Source organism: Sapajus apella, unplaced genomic scaffold (assembly GCF_009761245.1).
Source record: "Sapajus apella isolate SASKATOON/1434 unplaced genomic scaffold, GSC_monkey_1.0 scaffold25, whole genome shotgun sequence".
NCBI lineage: Eukaryota > Metazoa > Chordata > Mammalia > Primates > Cebidae > Sapajus > Sapajus apella.
In genome coordinates this window covers 9,189,605-9,205,036 of record NW_022436965.1, presented here as the reverse complement: position 1 = coordinate 9,205,036, position 15,432 = coordinate 9,189,605, and the positions used below count along the sequence as shown (strand labels likewise).

The following is a 15,432-nucleotide window of genomic DNA, read 5'->3' as shown; positions in this document are numbered from 1 at the left end:
CGCACTCTACAAAGATTGGGCTGCCCCAATGCTTCCTTTCATAATCAAGTCTCATTTTCCTCCCTTTAAGCCAGCCACTCTGCTTCTATCCCCACCAGCCAGGAGATACTGCACTGTCTTCCTGTAGGGAAGTCAAGGCTCCATGAGAGGATTTATCAGTTCGGAAGCTCCCAGAGCACTGGGCCAAAATCCTGTATACAGATAGACAAATGAATAAATAAAACAGGCTTTTGGCTGGGGACTCAGCTAACTCTGGGGACTTAAGTTTAAGTTCCACTGAAAGTGGCATGAATGAGTGTCTGTCAGGGGAGGTGATCTCTGTAGCCACGGCTCAAACAGCTCAAACTTGGAGTTCTCTTCTCAGCCAAGGAAGAGCAGCTCATCAGGTCCGTCCTTTCCTTGGTCCTGGGTTGGGTACTCTTGCTTCCTAGTGCTTGACCCAGCTGGTTGCTCTCTCAGTACCCAGGATCCAGGTGGAACTGCTGGGCCTGCATTTATCCGCCGAGGCCAGAGGTGTGCACGCAGTTTCTCTCTCCTTAGCTCCAAAGGAACTGCTCTCCCAAAAGCACTGGTGGGGGCCATCTCTGATGGTAGTGGTGTCAGGGTGAACAGGCATGGAAGGAGCTGCTCTGCAGGTTTAATCGAGTGCACCAAATGCAGGCTGCTGATTAGGCAGCTTGCTGCCTTGTTCTTCACTGAGGATTGGATGCCTGGCAAGGCCATTAGGAATTGGGGGTGGGGGGGTGGTGGTGAAGGTGATTAGTAGGAGGCAAGCTAGTGGTCTGGTGTTAAATATGGGGGTGGGTTGGAGACATGGGACTTTGGGAGGGAGATTTGGGAGGGATGTACCTGCAAAGGAGACCCCTCCTTGTCTCCCCTATTCTCCCTCTTTCCCACCCCCACTCTCCAGGTGTGCAGCAGTGAGGCAGCTGGAGCTGCCTTAAGTCCCTAGTGTTAGCCAGGCACCCAGCTCTTTTCCCCCAGGGCTTGGGCATCTCCCTACTCCCCCCACCCCAGCCTCTGGCCTTCCCCTCCTTCTTCCCTAGTTTCCTGCCTCAGCAGCTCCATGATTGGCTGGCGCGTGGTGCTTCTAGGCAGCACCCCTCATTAGAAACGAAGGAGCATCTCTAAGCAGATATTCTTCCTGCTGCTGTTCGCATCCTCCCACAGCCACCCCTGGCTGGGCTTCTCCCTCTCTCCTCCTCCCTGCACTCCCCTCCCCTGTTCCACTCCCACAGAGTGATCCCGGGCCATCCATTGCCTGAGTTGAACGTATCTAGCTAGGGTGGGGGTTTCGGGCGGGGGAGGGGTCGGGTCCCCGCAGTCACGCCTGCCGGTGCGCTGCACAAAGCCGACAGATGTCATTGTGTTGTGTGCTGCCGCCGCAAATATTCCTCTAGGCAGTCTACGGATTTCCCAGCCTGGGCCCTCCTTTCTCGCTCGCCTTCTGCAGTTCTCTAAACCTTCCCATCCACCAGGTGCTGCTTTGCTGTGCCCCTGTTTAGGGGCGTGTTTATTCAGACAGGCGCCCTCCCTTTCTTTGCGGTAGACAAAGCCGCCCAACTGCCCCGCGGGTGGCAAAGTGTGCCAACAGCCATCGCTGGCACCTCGGACAGCGCCTCCGAAACTCCCAGCGGCCCTGGGTCCCCAGTTACCCAGGTTCAGCACCTCGGGTACTTCCGGGCTGAGAAACCAGGCACGTTTCCTACAGCACGCGGTCACCTCTTTTCACGTTTTCTCTTCCGCTGCAAAGACGCCGCCTTTCTACCAGGCATTGCGAGCCCGCAAGGTGCGGCTGTCAGTCTTACTCCTCCCAAACCAGAGACTCTCGAGGGAGTTGATTTTAGCATCATGCACTGTGCCTTGGCCCTGAGCCCTGTCCCAATGGTCTCCTCTGTCTTCATAGTTGGAAATTTCACAGTGGTTCTACAGCATATAGGCTGTGGTAACAGTGTTCAGAGAACATCTGCTAAGGTGTTTAGTGGAGCCCTGTTGGAAAATGTTAAATGCACCATGTTTGCTTTTTTTTCTTCTGTACAATGTAATTGACTAATATATTCCCTCTGGTGGTGACCACGTGGAAACATTGGGTTACCATGGGAAACACACCTAAATTCCTAGTCTCAACTTCCTTTCCTTTCTAAACATCCAACTTCCCAAAATATCTTGCTTGGTCTTACCGGGAGTCAGTCTGTGTAGTGGTTGTCCATAGAGCTAGGCTGCCTGGGTTCAAATCCTAGTTTTTTCACCAGCTCTGTGACCTTGAAAAGTTACTTCCTTACTCTGTGACTCAGTTGTCTTATCTGTTAAATGAGGATGATAATAATGGGAGAATTAAATGAGTTAATATATATCACACCCCTAAAACATTACCTAATTACCCAATAAACACTAGTTGTTATTATTAATGATGTCCTTCAGAAATTTCAGCCTGCCTGAAGTTGGGAGGGGTCTTAGTTCAAGGTGAAATCTTCTAGATTCCTGCCTCTCAAAGAGAGCAAGGGGCTGCATCCACCTCACCTGGGAGCTTGCTAAAAATTCAGAATCCTGGGCCCCACTTCAATCCTGCTGAATCAGAATCTGCATCGTAATAAGATCTCCATGTGATTAATATGCTCATTAAAGTTTAGGAAGTACTTCTTTGCTCTTTGTAAAGGCCAGATTTTTTTTTTTTTTTTTAAGAAAAGAAGGTTGTTCTGTTGTTCAGAAGACATGCCAAGACCTGGTTTCATATTGACACATGCAAATCTAGCGTGCTTGGGGATTTTGTTCATATTACAACACCTTTTGAGACTTACACTTTATCATACGCTGCAAAAAGTCACTGTAGGACGAGGAGGTTGATCTATAGGCTGTGTTAGTGGTCCCTTCATGCTGCGTATTACTGGTCTTTCATCATGTTTGTCTGAAAAGATTGGTTAACTAAAAGGAATGGTTTAAGTTATGCTTCTAGGACACCCTCACCCTGACTTGGAGGGGAAGGGTAACCTTATCCAGTTATTAATAGGGGAGGTCTAGTTCTTATGGGAAGAAATACCCAAGACAGCCCAGAGTTGGCATGGAAGTTGGTGGCAAGTCAACAGCCTACTCTGAATGTGTTTCATTTTTCTTGGAAGCTACATCTGCATAGGGAGATAATTTTATTTTCTTATGGCACTTACCATACTCTTTTTAAAAATGCTAATGTGATTTAAAATGTGATGTTACATTCTATATGATTCCTCCTTTTCTTTTTTGCTCATCTAATAGAGCTATCCAGAGGGTTCTCTTCTTCTCTGGCAGTTGGCTGTTCTGAGTGCCCTCCCGTGTTCACCATGCTGCAGCTTACCTGCTCTCATTCGTTCATGCCCAGGGCCAGTTACCCGGCCAGTTACCCTGTGGGCATACAGCACCTCATACGTGGTTTGTGTGATGCCCGACACTTGTCTGAACTTTTCCAGGTCAGGGGTGTGAAGGGAAGAAGTGGTGTGTCTGGCTTGGCGACTCTATTCCAGAGTTGGGCAATAGGATATTCCCCCCATGCCCCTGTCACGCTGGTCATCTCCTCAGGGGAGCACATGTTTTGTGTGGAAATGAACATGGCTGACAGTAGGCAGGTCGAATATGTTTGCAGCCCTGAGATAATGAAGCTCATCACAGCGAACCTGTGGGCATTAATCCATGATTTCTTATTGTAGAGAATTTCGTTGTATCCCCAAAGCACTCTGACTTTGGATCAGAGATTATATGCTTTATTATTATGAATCTCCCGTTGTAGACTGTCGACTTATTTTGGAGGATTTTGGTGAGGATTACCAAAAGTTTTAGTTCCTAAATCTCCCATTTTGGCATATCCTTTTCTTCTGCTTTGGTTGTCTATAAACATGCAGCACATTGCAGGATAGTAGACTGAGGTCCTGGTAAGAATTTCAGGTTTGATGTAACTCTAGTGAATCATGAGTCAGGTTGCCTTGATTAGGGAAGACGTCGGCAGCCAACGAGGATGAAGTCTGTAATTATATCCTATGACCAGACAATACAGAGGGGCTTCATATCGTCCGGGTACCTGTGCACAGATGCAGATGGTAAGACAGAGAGTGACTGCAGCTGGCACTGAAGCTGTGGTAGAAAGATCTTCATTTTCCGAGCATCCCAGGACAATCTCTGAATTGTCTGTTGGCTTTGCTTTTAATATGAAGTGTGGGTAATGTTTCATCTGGAAACCAGGCCATGACCTGTTGTGGGGACCATTTGTAATTGGGATGCAGCCTGGAAAATGAGTTGGAGTGAAGGAGTTTGACAGAAATGAAATGACTTGAGGATAGAGACAAAAATACCCTGAATGTGATAGTTTTGTCTGTTGGTTTGCGTGTCATTATTTCTCCATTTCCCTCCACTTGCTTTTTCTGCAATAGGCTCGGTGCATGCTATGAATTAAAGGAGGAAGAGGAAAGTAACGAGAACAAGCCTGTTTTTTTCCTCTTCTGAAACATCCAGACTCTGAAATTATTAGCTCCATCCAAAATTACTTATCTCTTTATAGCATTGCTGTACAAAATGTAGGAGTTTTTTCCCCCTCAAACTCTGGTGCTTTCCCCCTTCTTCATAGGAACATCTGGTTTCCTTCAATCTTCATATTCTTCGTGAAAATAAACGGAGTGAAGCTTTGCTAAGCTCTCAGAACTCTTGCAAACCTTTGACTCCATGTGTTTGATGAGCAGGTCAGCCGCCTCCCTTACCTCATGCACAGGGCTGCCTGGAAAGCTACAGCTCACCAGACACCAAAGCCCAGATGTGCAATTCAGTCCACCAGGGGTGACTCTGCTGATCTTATTTTGCTTATCACTGACCACAAAGACATAAAGGATGGAAGCTAAATGCAACTCTAATTAATATCCTTTTATTCAGGGGGGCTGGGGGGGGAGGGAGGGAGGGAGAGAGAGAGAACAGAGAGATACAGACACACACACCAGGTCTTTACTTTCTCTTTCTGCCCATCTTTTCATCTTTCTATATTTCTCCGTCTCTCATTTTTAGGTTCAGCCTTTGTGAATAATTCATTATATGTGTGGGTTTTTCCTAGGATTTTCAGAAAAGGAAGGTTATTTGTCTTCCTCTTGGAAAGGATTAAGGTCTCTCACAGAGGGCCAACTTCAGAAATCCACTTTTTCTCCAAGACCTTTGTTTTCTGCAGTGGGGCCGTGACACAACAGGAAGGAAGCTGGGGGGAGATCTTGTAACACACTTTTTCTTGCCATTTTTATGATGACTGCCTCTTACCCAGCCCTGTTACATCTGAGTGCCCCAAAAATATGCACCTTGTAGCCTTTTCTTCTCAGAGACCCTGGTTAAGTGGAAGATACCGGCCACTCTGAATCCTGTTGTCATCTTGGGTTTTCACACTGAGAAATGCTGAACAACCAAGCTAAGGAACAGTCATCTGTAACTATTTCTTTTTCAAATTCCAGTGTGAATTCTCATAGGAATTACAGGGAGCAGGGGTAGTTGTGGGGAACAGGCCTGGAATTCACCAACACTCCGCCACCTCTACCATCACCACCACCACGTGGCTTCTAAAGCAGTCCCTTCCAAAGAGTGATAGAAACATGAGGGGCTTGGATCAGTGTTACTTTCCCCAAGCCTCTAAACCTACACAGAGAGGATGCATGTGTGGGTTCACCCATCAGTCATGTTTCCAGCATCAATCCTAATTAAGGACAGAAAGTACAGCACAGAGTTTTTAGACTCCTCCAACCTCATGGATTCTTAGTTAAGCTTATTGCAGGGAGATGTTTATGGTGTATCTTTGCTCACTGAGCACCCGGAATATGCTTCCTTATAAACCTTGATGAGCCCCAGTGTCCCTATCTCTGGAAAGCAGGTAGAAGCTAGAAGATGCATTCTTATAAGGTGAAGATGGGCCAGATTAAGGGGAACGGCAGTGAATGACTTTAAAATGTGTCGGTTATCCAAGACATCCTCCCCGCCACCTCCCAGAGTAGTGGGTACTTCTTAGGACCTTCCTTTATTGTATTTTGAGCTCCAAATTTGTAGGACTAAATATTCCACCCTTAATCCTCTTACTTATTAAAAAAAAAAAAGGAGCCTCAAATAGACCCATTTGTAAAGAGGTAGTTAATCCCAGCAGGTGGGCGGGGCTTGGGAATGATACGCCCAGCTGAGGCTTCAGAGAGAGGCCCTTTCTGGCACCTGTGCCAAGTGTGGTCTTTTTGCCTGTGGGTGGCTGATTTGAATCACTGTTGTAACTCTGCATAATCTTGAGGCTCTCTATTTTTTTTTTTTTTTTTTTTTTTTTGCTGCATTCGGTCTTTTGCTGCATTTTTGCTGCATTTGGGCTGCATTGGTTCCCCTCATCTCTGGAGAATTTGGAAAGCCTCTTTCAGATATATGCCTGAGTTTTCCAAAGGCTGTGTCATTAAAGGTTGTGGGGGGTGGTCATCTTTCTTCCCTTTAGGGGAGGGATTGAAAGGATGCAGCTGGATGGTGGGTAGCAGGCTAGAGGGGAAAGGAAGAAATGCTCTGCTGTGGATCATGGATGGAGCCTTGATGATGCTCAGTTTCTGGCATCATTGCTGAGATGCGGGATATCGTGCGTGGCCTTCTGGATCTAGAGCGGAGGCTCTGAAAACCAGCACCGGGAGGAAAATTAATTCTCATGAGCCTTTCCCAGCCTTCAGCTTAGCTGTAGGTTGGAAGTTTTTCAAACTTTCTGTGCCTCTTTCCCAATTTCCACACCATTGTCTCATGGGACTGGTCAGAGCCAAAAAGCATGAAATGGATTTTCAACAGTCACTCACTAACGTCCTGGCAATTTCCAGCTGTGTGCTCCTGGGAACTGTTTTGCTGCTTTTCTATCAGGGACCATTCCTTTCAGCAGGTGATTTCCATCAACATCAAGGCTAATTCCTCATTTAGTTCCTTTGCGTTGAAATCGGACATAGGTGGTCTGCCTGTTTCATCTACAAAACTGGCTGTCGAACTGTGTCTCAGAATCACCTGGAGGGCTTGTTAAAATACAGATTACTAGACCCCACTTCCAGAGTTTCTGATTCAGTAGGTATGAGTAGGGCTGGAGAATTTTCGTTGGCCACAAGTTTCCCGCTGATGCTGCTGGTCTTGGAATCATGCTTTGAAAACCATTGCTGTACACGGTTTCGTTATCTGCCTGGCAGTGCCTTTCTAGAAGGCCAATCTTACAAATTGCTGATGCGTTTCCTCATCCTAACTCTCTCTCATTTACCAGCGAAAGCCCTGCTGCTAACAAAAACTTAACACTTTGGGTTTGGGTAGTAAGGAGGCTTTGAGACTTCTCTAACAAAATGCTGATGACCTTGAGAACAGGGACATATGAAGCGAAATATATGTCATGATCAACTTTGAGTTAGTTTATCTTGTTCTCTCAGGACTTACCACTGGGATCAGGCTGTTCTGAGAAAGGACACGCCCCTATTTAATTCCAGCCCCTAGCACATGCTGCGACATAGTGAATGTTCAGTAAACTTTTGTTGGATGATTTATAACCAAATAGGCTGCTATTGAGTCAGCAAGCATCAACAAAGTGCCTTGTGTTGCCCTGAATAAGACCTGTAAGACCAGATGTGGCCCTAGTGAGGGGGCAGGGGGTTGCCAGGAGGTGGTATGAGGGCAGGGGATGGCTGGGAGGGGAGTGAAGACTCATCACATGGGAATTGAGAGGCTGTAAAAGACAAGATTTAGCTACTTCATGATTATACTTAGGATTCTTTCAGTTTCTATATTACTGGATGCAGGCTTTCTTACTGTAAAAACAAAGAAAGACAGAGTATTTGTTACCCGGCATTTTATTACATAGAATTCTTTATTAATTGGCGTATAGTATAATGACAACTGAGATTTGTAATGGTGACCCCGAGGGTACCACAGAATGTTGGAGTACTTTCTGAATATTGCCAATGAAGCATTCATTGCATTACATTCAACATAGTTCCACTGGTGTGTGCACTTCATTGTATTTTGAGCTTTGTGTGATTTATAATTCATATTGATTATATAAGTAGCTCTTTATCACTGTTTTTGGTTAAATGAACCAAAGCGTTCTTCTCCAGCTATACCAGACGACAGAGGAATTGGTATGTTGTTCTAGAAATCAGTTCTTTTAGTTCTGGAAATACTATAGGACCTGGAGGTAAATCCTGGTGCAATTGTCATGTATCAGGTGATACTTAGAACAAAGTCATTATTTTTAAAATGGTCTAATAGCTCAGCAGGCTTTAGATTTACTGGGCAAGTTCCCCAGCTGGTAAGCTGGTATTACATCTAACTGGGTGCGTTTGTTTCTGTAGGCTAACATAGAAAATGAACCACCAAGGTTTCCAGGAGAGCGTTCCATAAGCATCTCAGCAAGAGGTTGTCAGATGGTACCTTCCCCAACTTGACTCTGAGTTATCCAACTTTTGTGCCTTGGGCTTATTTTTCTGCTTTTTTTTTTTTTTTTTTTTTCTTCCACTTCCCTCCTCCTTGAAGACCAGATGTTGAGCTCTAAAATGATTCAGTTGTAGGGTTTCCTTAGGTTTCTAAGGGTCAGTCTGAAACTCTCTGCAACTTTAGAGTATGACCTATAAGTGTCTAGATGGCCTGAGTAAGTGTCTAGATGGCATCTAGATGACCCTTTTTGGAGTGTTGGGACCACTGGGTCTCTCTAGTACAGTGTTTGTTTATTTGCTTTCTATGTTGGGATCACAAATCCTACTGACATCTAGTTGATGTTATAGATCTGTCTCTCCTGAAAAATGCACATACATTTTGCATTCAGTTTTAGAGGTCTATGAATCACAATTTAAAAACACCTACCATGTAAAAAATTCCCACTGTTTGGGATGTTGGGATGCTGGGCTATCAGGAGTAGTGATTGTTAATGAAACATCACTTTGTGAGTGAGTATGACAGGAATTTGATACGAAGGAGCTAGAGAGATATGGTTGCACTGGGCTGTCAGCCAGGCTCCGGTGATAGAACACAAGCAATCTAACCAAAGGGCAGGAATTCAGTGCAGAAACTCTTTCTACATCGTTGTGAAAGATGACTGTCAAGCTGGAATACTTCCACTGAAAGGGTGCTCTTCTGTTATTAAAAAAGTTTAAGATATAGGGAGTGGAAATATTCCTCCTTATAGCTTCTGTCTGTTCTTTTCCCTCCTGTTTTCTGTTTTGTAAAGCAGTGGAGACTCAGTCTTCTTCTTTTCCCTTGATGGTCTTATGGCACTGAACAGCACTGGTGGTGGACTTTCAGTGATGATAGACATGGCTTTTGGCACCTGTGGCCCTTATGGAGTTGATATGTGAGTAATGCGACTGAGAACTAATTTTACATTTTACTTAATTTTAGTTAAGTTAAATTTCAGTAGCGACACATGGCTAGTGGCTACTGTACAGGACGGCACAGGTAGAGGGGATGCATAATGAGTCCGAAAGCTGAAGCTCCCCTTTGGTTCTGTCATTCATTAGCTTTGTTACTGGGCAGCGTCTCCTTGGCTTGGTGTGCAGGGCTTCTCATGAGCTACTCTGCACGATGCCCCAGCTTTCCTTGACCACTGTAATCACCGTCTTTTCAGCTGCTTCAGCAGCTACTGATCTCTGAAGACATCATCTTTCAGGCCTCCATGCCTTTGTACTTACTGCTCTTCCACCTGGAATGAGCCTGGCTTTAAGACTGTACTCAGAGGTCACTTCCTCTGTGAAGTCTTCCTTGATTTCTCTTTGCTGAATAAGACTAGCTTTGTCCTTTGGGATCTCATAGGGCGCCTTATTTATTACTGTGTCGTAACACATACCACATAATTTTTAGCATTGGTTTAAAATCCTTGCAAGGGGAGGGGACATTATTTAATTACCAGATAATAAGACAATGCATATTAAAATCAGCACTTAACACATTCATTTCAATTAAAATACTTTTTTTTTTTTTTTTTTTTTTTGTTTTGAGATGGAGTCTCGCTCTGTCACCCAGGCTGGAGTGCAGTGGTGCCATCTTGGCTCACTGCAACCTCTGCCTTGTGGGTTCAGGTGATTCTCCTGCCTCAGCCTCCCAAGTAGCTGGGACTACAGGTACATGCTGCCACGCCTGGCTAATTTTTTGTATTTTAGTAGAGATGGCGTTTCACTGTGTTGCTCAGGCTGGTTGCGAACTCCTGAGCCCAGGCAATCCACCTGCCTCCGCCTCCCAAAGTGCTGGGATTACAGGTGTGAGCCACTGCGCCTGGCCCAATTAAAATACTTTTTGAAGTGTGTATGTGTGTATGATTTTTAATAAAATGTTTTTAATTTTTAATTTTTTTACAGAAGTAGCATTCTGTTTCTGACTTGAGGTTGTAGTCAATTAAAATCTCTGGTTCTTTTCATATGAATTGATGACAGAGTTAGTTTTCTCTTACACTGTTCTCATTCAGTTTAATTTTTGAATCTAGATTCAAGACTCTGTGTTTATATCAGGTACATTTTATCTCCTTGCTTTTGATCCAACAGTTCATCCTGTAGAAATCCTTTTCAATTGAGAACAAGGAACTAACATCCATTGAACATCTACCAAGTTTCAGGCTCTACATCAAGCAAGTGTATTATCCACATTTTAAATATGGAGAACCTGAGGTGAAAGCAGATTAAATCGCTTGCCCAAGGTCACCACCAGTGAACTTGAACCACATGGTCTGACTCCAAAGTTTAAGTGATTTCTACACCACACTCTCTGTGGACTCTGCTGTTGCGTGAGTGAGCTACCCACCCTGACCACTGTGTCGTCTGCAGATTTATCAGCACAGACTTAATGCTTTCATTCGAGTAATGGATAAAAAAGAGAGTTAGAATCAGGGTTCCGCTTTCTGCTTATCGTCAGTGCATCGGTCAGTGTGTGCTGACTGTTGAGCTTTTCCCAAGTATTCTGATCCGTGCTTTAGCCTGCGGACAGTTCTGTATTTTGTCTGTAAAAATATTGTATGAGATATTCTTGTCACATGCTTTACTGAAATCAGTACACATTTTCATGACTACTTCATGTCTATTTTAAGCAGGATGTATTATCTGGCTTTCTCCAAAGTCCACTTTAGGTATCATTTTCAGAGACTCAGACAATATTTTATTTCTTTCTTGGACAATAAAAGTGTTGTGTCCTAGAATCTCAGGAGTTGAGGGATATTAGATGTCATCTCGTCCAATGCCCAGTTGACGAAAGCTTCACCTTAGAGTTCAGGATTTACCAGTCTCTGCACGGAAGCATTAGGGTATTAGGGTATCATTGTTAAAAACGCGACCTCTGGATTCAAATCTCAGTGTCGCCTCTGCCACTTCATAGCTGTGTGCCTCAGGCAACCTGCTTACCTTTGTGATGCCTTGGACTTTTCACATGTAAAATGGAGATAGTAATTTGCTTAAAATGGAAATAGTGTATCATAGCATTTTTGTGAGGGTCAGATGAGATAATACATGCAAAGTGCTTAGAACAATGTTTGGCAAATAGTAAGCTGTGGATAAATCTTGGTTATTAGTATATGGTTAATGGATACATAAACATTTAACTTCTGCGGCTAAGTTTTCTCCTTCCGACAATGCTGTCCTACTTCCTCCTGACTTTGACCAAGTTTCATGGTCCTCCTGACTCTTACCAAAAGGACTTACCAAGAGTCCTCCTGACTCTTACCAAGAACCTGAGTGCTCCCAGATAATGTTTACGTGACCTTGAATTGGTCTCATTACCTCCCTGAGCCTCAGTGTCTTCAGATGTGAGGTGGAGGTCACTTTCCCTGCTTTGCCTACCTTATGAGACTCTTGTGAGGTTAGCATTGGCTAATGCGTATGAAAGCCCTTTGCAAACGTATTAGTTATTAGTATTAATGTTGATAGAGTTTATAAATATGTAACACTTACTGAACATTTACTGTATGCCACATTGCTGTGCTAAGCGCTGCCCATGGAGTATTGCATCGATTCTTCATGACAGTCCTATGGAGACAGGCATTCTTGTTTTCTGCCTTTCGTGGTGAGAAGGATTAAGGTGTGGAGAGCTTAACTCCTACCCTTAAGACTGCACAGTAAGAGCTGGAGGCCTGGACCAGAGCCGGTGCTCTTAATCATTGAAGCTAGTCTTTCCGTAAGCCTTTTTTTTCTTCCCTATCAAAGTTATTGGGTTTACATTTTTAAAAATAAAATTTAAAATATCTACATCAAAACCTGTTTTCCTTTGTATGTTTCTAATGCTGGTTTTATACCAGTATTGTACCTAAGGACCCATTTGGATTTACAACCAGAAAACATGTCTTCAGGAGCAATAATGATGCAGAATTTTCCCAGCAAGCTTTTGATAAAAACGGATAGGATACTTAAAATGATCTCTAACTTTAAACAAACTCACTTGATTTTGTCTTTGTTTGAGCAAAAATGGCAGCCAGAAATTTCAGATGGCTTGATGGGTGGCATGTAGACGAATCCCCTTTAGATTCTTGGCATCCGGGCAGATATTATTCCTGGGGGTTGCCAGCCTCCTAGTGAACTACTTCCTGTCTGCTTAGATTTCTTGGGTATTTAGGGTCTCTATGTTTGTTTTATCAAATATGAGAGAAAAGATTGAAATCCATGAACTATGGAGGGAGCTTCATGAAGGGTTAGGGTGATGTGGGGGGAAGGAGAAAACTCCATTGCTTGGAACTCTTGGAAATGTGCCTAATGAAGAGGACCCTGGTGAAGGTCCTCTGCTAGGGATATTAGGGGCATTTTACCTGTGGGAAGTGTTTACTGTTGCGGATGAGAATGGAGAATTAGGAAGCACCACTTGGCTTCTGGAAACCAGACAGAACACTCAAAAGAAATTAAGGAGTAGGCCTACAAAGTTAAAGGAACTGCCTCTCCTTTCTGCTAACTTTGGATTGTTTTTGCATGGAAATTTGTATTTGTGAAATAACTGAGCCATATGGATGCACAAGGATGCATGTGTTCTTCTAGTCTGTTGATATGAGGAGCAGTTGAAGGGTGTGGGCTTGTCTGGAGGTGGGGTGAGTAGGCGGATGTGGTAACATGAGGAGGGAGCAGGTCTGGGGAATATGGGCCTATGTCAATCTGAGGATCTGGGCATTTTGGCAAGAGCACCCTCCCTTCTCATAGAGAGATATTTATTTATTTTTGAGATCACCATCTGCCCTACCACCTCCCCCCACCTGAAGTTCTATGGATAAGCATGTTACATCTCTGGGTAACCTCTTTCCCTGGCAATGATTAAAGAGGAACAAATGCCCACTCAGAAAGACTGAGCTCATTTCTGTCACAAACATCAGTAGACAGGCTCAGGAGAGCAAAGCAAAGGAATAGATTCTAGGAAATTCGAACTTCTTTTTCTGAGACGAAGTCTCTGGAGTGCAGTGGCGCGATCTTGGCTCACTGTAACCTCTACCGCCCAGGTTCAAGTGATTCTCTTGTCTCAGCCTCCCGAGTAGCTGGGATTACAGGCGCCAGCCACCACACCTGGCTAATTTTTGTATTTTCAGTAGAGACGGGGTTTCACCATCTTGGCCAGACTGGTCTTGAACTCCTGACCTGGTGATCCACCTGCCTCGGCCTCCAAAACTCTGGGATAACAGATGTAAGCCACCATGCCCAGCTGGAAATTAGAACTTCTAGCAGCTTTCTATACTTCCACTGCAAAAAAAGAACAACCTGCATAATCATATGCTTTACTGTTTCTCTTTCTCTCTTTCCTTCGTGTTTTTTAAATCGTATAATTTTACCATCACTCTATAGGGACCCCCTCCAGGTCTGGAGAGCTTTCTATTCCTCAGTATGCATCCCTGAGAGTGGATGGAGGAAACTAATCTTTAATGAATGCCTGTTGTAGGACAGGCACTCTACAGTGTGCTCTGGAGGAATACATCATTTAATCCAACCCTGTGTGAAGTGGATATTGTTCTCATTTTATAGATGATTAGCCTAAGGTCACAGGTAGATATGGTCTGACTGGTGCTACTGGATGCTCTCTTTCCATTGTTCCATGCTGCCTTGGGTTAGACTGGAAGACCAGCAGGTACTCTTCCCTAACAGAATATCTTTTGAGGATGACACTGTGAACTACTTGTATGTATCTGCAGCATCATTGGGTATGAGGCTAACTCATGGAGGAGTGAAGGATCAGTAGGTGGGAGAAGAGCAGTGATCTCTTTTCCATCATTATGGTGGTCATGAAATGGACCTGAGACGTCCTGCTGGGTCACTGGAATGCAAGCTTGAGTTGGAATCTGAGATCTTCGCTATTTCGTCTTCCCCGCCACCCCCATAACTCCACCACCACAGTTGCTGTATCACTCTGCAGAGGCCGTTTGGTTGGGAAACGCCAGTTCCTGTTTCGATATGAGCATGGAAAGTCCATTTTCTTTTTTCCAGTTCTCAAAGAAGCCTACCCTCAGTCCTTTCTGTTCTGGGGTACCCCTAGTGTGAGCCGCAGTGTGGAGGTAGCAGCCTTCATGACCTCCTCTTGAAATTTCACATACCAAATGCAGCTTTTTAAGGAAATGAGGGTTGGGGTATAGAGAGACTGCAAAAAGACTCTTATATCCTGATAAAGAATATAGAAAAGGCTTATTGTAGGTTTTTAGAAAAGCTGCCCTTTTCTGCAGTGGTTCACCCCCAGGCCACCATTGTGAGGATTCTAGCTTTTCATTAACTCTCTGTTAGAGAAGCTTCTAGCCAATCCAACTGTTCTGGAGCTCCTATGCTTGCCAATTGGAAGTATTTCCATGGACTCTAGACCCTTTGAAGGTGTCCCTGGGCGTGCCAGGGTTACCATTTTGAATGTTATTGTGGGATGTCCTCATTAGTAATTTCACCAAAAATGGCTTCTCTCAGTTGTAATCATGAGTGGTCTTTCTTTCTCCCCCATTTCCCTTCCCATCATGTTCCTCATTAGCATCACAGAATGCTGGAATATTACATTTATAGAGAATGAAGAGAAACTCTAATCAAACTCACACTTACCTATAAGAAAAATGAAGGCCATAGAGGTTAAGTGACTTGCTGGAAGTCCCTCAATAAGTGGCAGAGCAGAGACTAGAACCCAGGGCCCCTGACCAAGTGCCAGCCTCCTTTTGTCACATTTTCTCTTCTTTCCTCTGTTCCCTTTCTGTGCTCAGTCATCTTCCCTCTAGTCCCTTCTTTCTCTTCTGGGGCTTCCTCATCCTTAGCAAGTATATGTTTTTGGTGTTTGGGGCACAGGAGGGTGGATGTAAGGATCATGACCAATAAGAAAGGACTTACATAAGAAAAAATAAGAGTGGACAAGATGAAGATATTCATAGAGGTGAAGACACCCAGCAGAGATCCAGTGAGAATCAGAAACAGTGACTCAGAAAAATGGTTAATGTTCTTCTTTCCCAAATATGTTGCTGGAGAACTTTGTGAAATGATCGTGTAGGACTCAGTAGGC

General features: G+C 44.3%; 1 protein-coding gene across 8 annotated transcripts in view; it reads left to right on the top strand.

The window, feature by feature from the left end:
- CACNA1E (calcium voltage-gated channel subunit alpha1 E) overlaps nt 1–15,432 on the top strand; it is a 502,806-nt gene that overhangs the window by 170,101 nt on the left and 317,273 nt on the right. The gene's annotated exons all lie outside the window — the stretch shown is intronic.